Source organism: Martes martes (genome assembly GCF_963455335.1).
Source record: "Martes martes genome assembly, chromosome: 10".
NCBI classification, from domain to species: domain Eukaryota; kingdom Metazoa; phylum Chordata; class Mammalia; order Carnivora; family Mustelidae; genus Martes; species Martes martes.
The window spans coordinates 60,375,642-60,385,834 of record NC_137898.1 but is presented as its reverse complement, the minus strand read 5'-3'; positions in this window follow the sequence as shown (position 1 = coordinate 60,385,834).

Sequence of the window (10,193 nt, the reverse complement as noted above, 5' to 3'; positions counted from 1 at the left end):
AAATAAATAAAATCTTTAAAAATAAATAAATAAATAAAATTCCTGTTATGTTTACATCTTGCTTCCTTGCCTCTGTATCTTCATTGCTAAGTAGTCAGCCAATGATTGGTCAGAGGATGTGCTCAAATACTATGAGCCCATAAGACTTACACCTTCTTCAATGGCTCTGTGATAAATCTAATGTGTGTGTGTCAGAGTACATTCAAAATTCAGGGAGTTTATAAGTCTGTGACAGCTTTTACTTTCTGTTGGGAACTACTGTATTCCTCTGCCTGTCTACATGGTCTCAAGTTCTACCAGGAATACGTGGATGGCCAGAGCACTCTGCCCTCCTGTTCATGTATGTGCTTTGTCAGCAATACGTGGGAACTTATCAAGACCCACTATGACTGTATCATTCCTTGTATAACCCTACTAAATTTCTGTCCTCTTGCTTGCCCCAACCAGGACCTGAACCTCAAGCTAGCTGAGTTGTTGTCCTTCCTTGTTTTTGTTTTGTTTTGCCATTGAGATTGCTCTGTTTCTTTCAATGCCCCTGGGCATGGGGTTTTTCAAATCAAGGGAACACCTTGCCAAAGCAAAGACGCAGTTTTCCATGACTTGCCTCTCTGAGGTAGGTGAGCTAGGGTGGTAGTGTTGGGGGAAAAGGGTTAGGAACAGCCACAGGCTAAGACGTCATAGACGGCCACTGTTCTTACCAAAGGTTCAGTAGTTTTTCATGAATAAGTGCTTCTCAATTTGTTGTAAGCCTTTGATCCCTTTTGTTTTTGACAATTTTGTTCAGTTTCAATGTTCTGGGTTTTTTTTATATGTTTTTTAGGATTTTTTGAGCTCCTTACTCTGCCACTCCACAAGTTGTGACTCCATCATTCTGTATCCACCTAAATTGTGGATTTATCTACTTTTTTCGGTTCTGCTAGTTCTTAATTTATGTATGAACAATGCTGCCCTAAACATCCAGGTACGGGTTTTTGTGTAGACATAAAATTTTTGTGTGGACATAAGCTTCACTTCATTTGGGTAAATATCAAAGAGCACAATTGCTGGATCATATGGTAAGACTGTTTTGTAAGAAACTTCCTATCTTCCAAGTGACTGTACCATAGTGCATTCTTAACAGCAACGAATGAAAGTTCCTAATGCTCCACATCCTTGCCAGCATTTGGTGTTGTCAGTGTTGTGGATTTTGGCCTAATACGTGTATAGTGGTATCTCATTATTATTTTTTTTTCATTACTATTTTAATCTATAATTCCCTAATGACAAATGATGTAGAACATCTTTTCATATGTTTATTTGTCATGCGTATTTTCTTCTTTGGTCATATGTCTGTTTAAGTATTTTTCCTATTTTTAAAAAAATTCGGTTGTTTCCTTGGTGAGTTTTAGTTCTTCTTCATATATTTTGAATAATAGTCTTATATCAGATTTATCTGTTGCAAATATTTTCTCTGAGTCTGTGACTTATTTTCTCATTCTCTTAAGAGTATCCTTCACAGGGGCGCCTGGGTGGCTCAGTGAGTTAAAGCCTCTGCCTTCGGCTCAGGTCATGATCCCAGGGTCCTGGGATCGAGCCCCGAGTCGGGCTTTCTGCTCAGCAGGGAGCCTGCTTCCTCCTCTCTGCCTGCCTCTCTGCCTACTTGTAATCTCTGTCAAATAAATAAATAAAAATCTTAAAAAAAAAAAAAAAGAGTATCCTTCACAGAGCAAAAGCTTTTCTTTTTTTTTAAAGCTCTTAATCTTAATGAAGTCTATCTTATCAATTCTTTCTTTGATTGTTTTTGATATTTTGACGTTAAAAAGTAATTACCATACCCAAGGTCATCTAGGTTTTCTCCTATGTTATCTTCTAGGAGTTTTATAGTTTTGTGTTTCATATTTAGGTCTATGATCCATCTTGAGTTAATTTTTGTGAAGAGTAGAATTTCAGTGTCTAGATTCTTTTCTCCCATGTGAATGTCCAGTTGTTTCATCACCATTTCTTGAAAAGACTATCTTTGCTCCATAGTATTGCATGTGCTCCTGTATCTATAATCAATGGACTATAGTTATATGGGTCTACTTTGGGGCTCTCTATGCTGTTTCATTGATCTGTCTATTCTTTCACCAACATCACACTGTCTTGATTACTACAGCTTTATAATAAGTCTTCAAGTCAGGTAGTGACTCTGAACTTTGTTTTTCTCCTTCAATATTGTGTTAGCTATTCTGGAGATCTTCTACCTCTCCATATAAACTTTAGAATTGGTTTGTCCATGTTCACAAAATAACTTGCTGGGATTGTGATTGTGATTGCAGATCAAGCAGTGAGTTTTTAAAAAAATATGTATTTTAGATAGAGATTGGGTGTGAGTGTGGGGATGGGCAAAGGGAGAGGGAGACAAGCAGATTCCCTACTGAGTGGGGAGCCCAATGCGGGGCTCTATCCAGGACTTTGAGATCATGACCTGAGCTGAAATCAAGAGTCAGAGGCTTAACCAACTGAGCCACCAAGGTGCCCCATGCACTGAATTTTTCAAAAATTATATATTTTCCAGTTCTATAATTTCTATTTAACTCTTTTTTGATAATTTTTGGTTCCCTGTTGAGATTCCTTATTCTCCCTCATTATGTTTATACTTTTCTCTAATGCCCTGAACATGTTTATAACTAATTTAAGCTGTCTGTTAACTGCAAACATTAAAGTTACATATGGCTCTGTTTCTACTAAATTGTTTTTCTGATTATGAGTCACATTTTTCTGCTTCTTTGCATGTTTATTAATATATTTTGTGCTAGACACTATGGATGCTACATTGGTGGGTGGGGATTTTGTTGTCTTCCTTAATGGGATGCTAAGTTTTGCTCTGGCAGGCAGATCATTTAGTTGTGGATGAACCTGATCCTTTTGAGGACAGTTTTAAAGCCTATTAGGGTATTCCTAAAGTAGCCTTTACTCCAGGGCTAGATTAGACCTGCCTTTAAGGCTTGGAATTTCTGAGAGCTCTACTGGATGCTTGGAGTACTCAATGAGATCTCCACACTCTAGCTAGTTATAACTCAAACATACCCCAGTTTTCTGCATCTAGTGTAGTTGTTTAGCTCATGGTTCTCCAGTAGTTGTTCTCTGCTTGGCCTTATGGATTATCTACCTATCTATGTAGAGGGGACACCTATGCATATTTCAGAGCTCCTTTTCTATACCAGCTTCTGAAACCCTGCCCTGCAAATTTCACCTGCCTCAATAATCCTGAACTCTGATTTGTTTCCTCATCCTAGGAAATCCCTGCATCAGGACCTAGAAAATGCTTCCAAATTGGTTGATAATGAGGTACATCATTTGTTTTATTTCTATTAGGGATCATATTCCTACTCTGTCTGTTGTCCAACATCTGAAGACAATTATTTCATATGTTGTATCCAATTTGACAGTAGTTTGTGGCATAAGAGCTAATTTAGTATCATTTACTCTTCATGACCCTCTAATCATTTTTTAACTGTGTGATCTTGGGCAAGTCAATTAACCTCTCTTGGCCTCAATTTTTTCATGTCAAAATCATGCTAATTATAGCTACCTCAAAATATTATTATTAAGATAAAAAAAAAGTAATATATATGAATTCCTGATAGTGCCTGCACTTTGCAGAACCTCCACAAATGACTGCTGTGTTATTACTGTGGTTATGGTATAATGTGCTAAAATCTGTATAGGGCAGATATGATTGAACACAGACAGGTGAAGAATCATACTTAAAGCCACAAGTTCTCACCATCGCACACATCAAAAAATTCAGCAGCAGTGGCATAATCTGTAGGCTTTGGATTGCCTAACCAGCTACTCACATGCCTAGCTAAAGGCTGGTGTTCTTGGAGCCAAGGACCGGGGGAAGGCATTTTCACAAGAAATGAAAGTGAGACTATCAAGCAGTAGGGAGGCAGTGGGATCTAGTAGAAAGAATACATAGGCCTTGATTTCAATCCCAGATGTGTTATTTGACTTTAGGTAGGCTACATTATCTCACCTATAGGATAGAGGATTACATATACCTTGCAGGGTTGTTCTGAAAATAAGAGATATTATATATAAATTCTCTAGCATATGGTTGCATGTAATAACTAACTATTGTTATCTCTGTCATCTGACTATATCACTTCCTTGCTCAATAACTTACCTTGGTTTCTTGTTTCTCTTACAAAAAAATCCAAATTCCCTTACAGGCCTTAGAAGATCCTCCTTAGCCTGACTTCCTTTGACCTCTTCATCCTTGAATCTTGTTACTCTGTGTTCCCTTGACTTTGCTTCAGCTGCATCAACCTACTTTCTTAATCTATCCAGGCCTTTACCTTGCCTTTATGTCTGTATGAAACATTATTCCCATCCTCCACTGGGCTTACCAATTTAGACAGCACTTCATTCATTCATTCCTTTGTTGATTCATTCATCAAATGTTTATGGGGGAACCCCTCATATAGCAGGTACTGGGATACAACAGTGAATAAGGTATATACAGCCCTGTCCTCATTGAAATTACCCTATATCCTACTATATCCACTAAGGCTAGACATGGGGGGCCCCTGTTATATACTTTCATGGTACCCCGTACTTCTCCTCTCCTACCCCTTCTCTTAGTATTTTGTAATTGCTTATAACTTTTGGTTAACCATCACTAGATTGGAAGATCTGTGGGGACATGAACCATGCCCTAATCTTCATTTCCATTGCTTTGCACATCAAATATCTGAATTAACAGCAAATTACTGTTAACTCAGCTTGGCTCTGAAACATTCCCAGAGCACCTACTCTGTGTAAGGCACTGTAGGGAGATAAAGTTCCAGGTCCATCATGCCACCAAGATCTCTGATTCTTAGGTCTGCATCCCCACTTGCAGAGCTAACAAAGCCCATGCTGATACTCTCTTGATTCAGCTTATGCTGGAAAAGAGTTTCTTCTTTTTGGTGTTTTTAAGAGTTCTTTCAGCTTTAGAGACCCTACTTATGTCCCCAGGAACCACACCAAGTTGTAAACAGCACCAACTCTACACATAAGAGTGTCTTGTGTCAGTGAATGACCAGACTTCACAGGAGGTACTTTCTGGCTTCCTCCTAGGCCTCTGGGAGTTTCCTGCTTCCCTCGGGTGCTATCTCTCTAGCTTCACCTTCTTCCCCCAATTAATACTGTGAAAGCCTAGCTGAATTTCCTGTCTCCAAATGAACAAAACAACTGCTTGCTTGCTTAAGAAATTAGATTGGCTTGAAGCAGTGAGAGAGTCATTATTTGAAGCACTGAGAAAGTCATTTTCATGTACTGATGATGAGCATCAAAATTGGTACAACCCTGGGGGGGCAACCAGGCAGTATGTGTCAAGAGTTCTTTAAGAACTTACATCCTTTGACACAATAACCCTGTTCCTAGAAATCCTTCCTAAGGACAACTAAAAATGCATCAAAAATTTGGTTGTAGTTCCCCAAAATGCAAGCAGGAGAAACTGCTCAGGAGAAATTTGTCTCTATCAGACTTGCTTAAAAGTTGCTTACAATTTTCAGATGAGAGTTATTATTACAAGGTATTTAGGTCTAAAATTTAGCCATTTGTAGGATTTGAGGTGGAGGGGAAAGCTCTCAATTCTATAAACGTGGAAGAGTATTGAGAGATGTGGACAAAATTTCAAAGACTAAGCTCTACCTGTGACTTGTAAGATCACTTAATCTCCCTTTCTTCATCTACAAAATGGAGTACTATCTGCCCTATCACACTGGACAGACACATAAGGAGGGGATCCAACTTTCCTTTTTGTCTGTACTAGTGAGCGCTGCATATTGATAGGAATTATCTTTAATGGCTTCCCTTTGTCTTTAGAATGACAAAATCCTTACCACAGCCACAAAGGTCCCAATAGTCTAGCCCAGCCTACCTCTCTAGCCTCATCTTGGGCTCAGCCTCCCTATTGCTCATTGTTCCAGCCACACTTTTTCCCAGGGTTTTCACATAAGCCCTTCCTTCTCGCTGAAATCCCGTACTCCTTTTCCCTATTGAGCTGTAGTATCAGAGCTTAAACGTCACTTTCATCAGGTCGTCTTCCCAGACCACCCCCCAGCATGAATAGGTTCTAGCTATTAATTAAATCCTCTTGCCGTGTCCTCTGCAGATCCTTTGTAAGCCTTATCACAGTGGTCCTTAAATACATGTTTACCCCATTACTTATTTGGTTGCCTCTCCCTTTCAAAACTCCATGAGTGCAGTTCTGTTTCTGACTGGTTCGTGACTATATTTTCAGGGCTTAGCAGAGTGCCCAAAATAGAGACCCGAAATAATTTGTTAAATGAGCAAATCCTTATTATCTTAGAGTGCCAGGAACAGAGATCTAATGCCTTCACTTTACAGCTGACAAAACTAAGGCCCAGAGAAGATAAGACTCCAGTAGGGAGACAAGGTAGTTTTAGAGTTCACCAATAAATATTATTATTTATATTCAGAGTTCATTCAATAAATATTATTATTATTTAAAGATTTTATTTATTTATTTGACAAGGAGAGAAAGAGAGCAAGAGAGTGCACAAGTAGGAGAAGAGGCAGGCAGAGGGAGAGGGAGAAGCAGCCTCCCCACTGAGCAGGGAGCCCAATGTGGGGCTTGATCCCAGGATCCCGGGATCATAACCTGAGCCAAAGGCAGACGCTTAACCAACTGAGCCATCCAGGCACCCCAATAAATATTATTTTTAAAGATTTATTTATTTATTTGAGAGAGAGCATGCGCATACACAAGGGGTCAGGCAGAGAGAGGGAGGAAAAAAAAAAAACAACCTCAACCTGACCCCCTGCTGAGCATGGAGACAGATCAGGGCTTGAGCCCACCACCAAGATCACGACTCCAAGATCACAACCTGAGCCAAAACCAAGAGTTGAATGCTTAACCAACTGCGCCACCCTGGTGCCCCTCAATAAGTATTTTCTAAGAACCTACTATGTTCTAGGCACTGTCCTAGGTGCTGGAGTTAGAATGATGGCCAAGACAGCCCCTGACTTACTGAAATTTACATCATGGTAGAAGAGATGGCCAATAAGCAGATAAACAAATAGCACTTATCACCATCTCAGACACTATAAATCTACAGAGAAAGAGGTGTTTTGAAGACAAAAATCACATAACCAGTGAGGACTCAAACACGTTTTCTGCTTCAAAGTGCAGGGCTCTTTCCACTACACCACGCTGCTTGCCCTGAGTAAACAAACAAAACCATAATTTATGAGGCTCCCTCAGCTGCCTGTGTGTGTGCTTGGTGGGGTGAAACCCTGATGCTGTCCATGAAAAAGGGCCAACAACATCAGAAGCAGCAGCTGACTGGCTTGCCTGCTAAAGCAGGTGTCACAGCGTTAGCCAGCCTGGCCTCTACTGCCTTGAAACTTCACATCTGGCACCCAAAGAGAGGGAGTGTGTTTAAATAAGACAGCTATTGACCAAGTGGCTAGAGGAGGGTTGGAGTTGGCTGGTCTCTGGGAATGATGCAAACCACAAGGGGACAGTACTCAGGAGGTGAACAGAGAAAACAGATGGGCTCAAACTCCAGGCGTGACTACTGCCTGAGCACCCCATACATCATTGGCAGAGGCAGAGGGAGGCCTCTTTCCTGCTGGAGATCTGTTTATTTTTTCATTTATAAAGGCGCCCCCTGATGTCTGTACTTGGGGAAATAGAATACACACTCAGACCACTGGCTTTCCTTTAAACTGTCTCAAGTAGAAATGTGGTTGAAATGAAGAGTCCAGGATGTACAGCATGACACGGCAGCCCACCTGAAAGGTAGGGGTACTGGAGATCACAGGGGAACTTGGGACAGGTGAGCAGAATCACGGGGAAGCCCACCAAAACACTGGGTTCATTAGCACCTCCTCCTTGCTTTGTCATTAGTTTTGATAGTTCAAATGTATTGACTATAACATAAAGTGGACACACTAATAAAAGACAACTGAAAATAAATGATGACAACTCATTTTTCTCACATAGGTTAAAGCCCAAAGCACTGCTTTGAAAAAAATAATCATTATCATTTATTTACTGACCAAGCACTGTAAACTGGGTACTTCATTACAATCTCTACTCCTCACAACAATCTTGAGGTAGCGATTACCTTCATCTTTCAGACAAGCAAAGTGAGGCTCAGAGAAGTTAAATGACTTTGTAGATGTCACACAAGTCGTCAACAGGAACTGAGCTCCAGTCTGTTCAACTTTATTTTTATGTATGTATGTACGTATGTATGTATGTATGCATGCTCGCTCACTCTATGCCCAGCATGGAGCCCAGTGAGGGGCCTGAACTCACAATCCTGAAATCAAGACCTAAGCTGAGATCAACAGTCGGATGCTTAACAGACTGAGCCACCCAGATGCCCCTAGTATGTCCAATTTTAAAGTCCAAATACTTCCTACAAAACCAGTAAGTGATAACCACTTGCCTGATAGCAAAAAGCAAATGTCTCCAGCTACCTCGCTGCTTCTATAAGCTGGGAAGCCATATAACTCATATTGTGAGCTATGCACAATTCTAAATAAGGGTAAGGGGGCTTCATGTAGCTTCATTCAGGATAGCTGTTCCCTTACTTTAGGGGTGAGCTTTGGGGTTTGCAGCAAAAAACTCACTGCTAGAAGTAAAAGCATATTACTGACCAGTCCCAAGTATAATGGCTGTTCAGTGAATGACTGATGTGCACTCTGTGATATGTAATACTGCTTACTGTGTTCTAAACCAATGGAAAAGAACTCAGGTCAAGAATGGACAGTGATAGGCCACCAGTCTGACCCTGGGGTAGACCCAGCTCTACCATGCGCTAGCTGGGCAGCCTCTCTGCCACTCAATTTCCTAATTTACAAAACTGGGCTGCTATCTACATCTCACAAAATTATCAGCATTAAATAACATAAAGTATCTGGAAGCACTTGGCATGGAATAAATGTATAAGTATGACTTGGGATGAATTTAGCTGACCATTCTGGAACTATGGGTCATTTTGGCCCAAAGAATTCCAGGGAGATGCAGTAAGTTCCAGGTCTAAATCAGAGTTTGTGTTTGTGCGTCAGAGAATGGCCTACATGTATCCTTAGTGGAATCGTGGAACCAATCCCATCTCCATGGTTTAACTAGGACCATGGCTCAGGCAAGAGCCAGAGGATTTCCAAGCATGAGATGACCCAGCAAAAGGCTAATCATTCCAAATATGAAGCTACTCCCGATTCCTGTCCTAAGTTTCCATGGAAACCAAGAAGTCATTTGCCTAGGGGCACCTGGGTGGCTCAGTGGGTTAAAGCCTCTGCCTTCGGCTCAGGTCATGATCCCAGGGTCCTGGGATCGAGCCCTGCATTGGGCTTTCTGCTCAGCGGGGAGCCTGCTTCCTCCTCTCTCTCTGACTGCCTCTCTGCATACTCGTGATCTGTGTCTGCCAAATCAATCAATCAATCAATCAATCTTAAAAAAAAAAAAAAGAAGTCATTTGCCTAAAACTGAACTAAATCCAACTCCCTATTATTTTCTTCTGCTTGCTTTATTTCAAGATGCAGGTGCAACTTGGCTCTGACTTATGACCTCCTTCATACAGGTAATTCTCTCTTCAAGCTACAAAAGGTGATTTGTTTAATGTACAATTCAGAAAAGTTAAAAATTTTCAGTGGCTTCCTACTGTCTATAAAGTGACCCTAAACTATTTAGCAAGGACTTCTGTGATCTGGCCTCCGCTCACTTATTTGACCTCATAGCCTACTATACCACCTCTCCTTAAGCCACTTATAATCTCTAAACACTCCATGCTTTCCTTATGCCTGTGTGCCTACATGTCCTGTTCCTTCTGCCTGGGATGCGCTTTACTTTCCCATCTGGCAAACTCCTATTCTCAAAAACCTCAGTTTAAGCACTTTGTCCTCTGAATCCTTAATCCCTAAGGCAGTCACAAACAGCCCACACCAAGTTGTGGGCACATACCCCCTTTACACAGAGGACGGACAGGCTGCAAGTCAAAAAGCCTAAGCATTCAAATTCTGGCTCTCTAGGCCAACCAGAGGGGAGAGAGCCTGTCTCTAGCCTAATGTATAGTCCACGGGCGTGGTATTCCTAATATAAGGATAGAACCAGGGTATTGTAGCCAAGAGTCAGTGTGGCAAAATCATCCCTATCTGGGATCAATGATTTTCAAGGTGCAATTCATTTTATTCCTTTTGTTCACTCC